Genomic DNA, 1,331 nt, shown 5'->3' on the forward strand with positions numbered 1-1,331 from the left:
TTTCGTTTCATTGTACTCACAAGATCAATGCCTTTCACTTTCTTAACTCAAATAAAGTAAACCCAAATATATTTACGAAATTTCTGTTCAAATAAAATGGCAAATTTTTTTATTCCAAATTTTTTTCCCCCAAATATTTGTTCAATACGAGGAAATGAAGCACAAATCACCCGGATTGAGTCCTTATTTGTAAATCTAATCCCTGATTAGAACATTAATGGCTAACAATTAACTACCAACAAAAATAGATTATTGCTTGAATTCCTACGCTTTTTTCTTTTCCTTCCATTCCATCCAACACCTGCCTATCAATTCAAACACCATCCATCGCCATTAACACAAGCTCAAAACTGATTCTCCCGTTTGATAATACTACCATCCAATAAATAAATTAGACAAAATCTCTAAAACATCACCAGTCCCCATTCACACACACTCATACACAATAAATAAATAAATAAATAAATAAATAAATAAATAAGATCCAACAGAAAATCTATATTTTACAGGCAATAGTGGTCGATTTCATCTCAACTTAAACGCTTTGTTTTAACTAGATTCATGGCTTTTATTCCTTTCTTCGAGTTCTATTTCTCAAGTCTATATTGAAGGACAAAACCACCACCACCACCGACTCCTACATCGAACCTCTCGGTTTGTTGAGTAAATCAAATGGCAACAATCGTGGGCAATTGAGATTAGCATTGGTAGCACATCATGAGCCATGAACCAAAGAAAGATTTTTAACTCAAAACTCAAAAGGAAGTTTCCTGTTTAAAATCAAAGAAAATTTTTGATGCTTTCATAATACAAGCCAAAACAGAGCTAATAAACAAATGGAATGGTAAATGAAGATGATGAGGTAGCAAATTTGGTTAGTTAGCCTAAGTGACTATTAGTTAGTTTAGGTGTCAAATTTTTTTTTGCAATTAGTGTTGGTTTAATGCTCTGTTTATCATGTTTTTGGTGACATAGACATTCATATGAAAAGAGTCCAAATACAACAAAGAAAGTAGAGTTGTAATCTGTAAAAAAAACTATTGGAGCCCAAATCATCAAGTTGCTATCATTCATTTTAGTTGTGAGAGTACTTTTGAAGGGTATCTTCTTCCTTAACCAAGGATTGTAATATTTCAACTTCTGAAAAAACATGAAAAAAAACTCCTCATAGAACAAAACTATGATCACTCAAGCTGTTATTAAGTTTAATTTGTTCATCAATAATCGGGATAAGGGCAATTTAGGTATTAAGGACAGTCAAAATTTACCTGAAAAAAGTTTGGCAACTACTGTTGAGGAAGCATAGGAAGAAAAATTTGTAAAGGAAAGCA

Source organism: Camellia sinensis, chromosome 9 (assembly GCF_055761805.1).
Source record: "Camellia sinensis isolate YWXY chromosome 9, ASM5576180v1, whole genome shotgun sequence".
In the NCBI taxonomy this organism is placed as follows: Eukaryota; Viridiplantae; Streptophyta; class Magnoliopsida; order Ericales; family Theaceae; genus Camellia; species Camellia sinensis.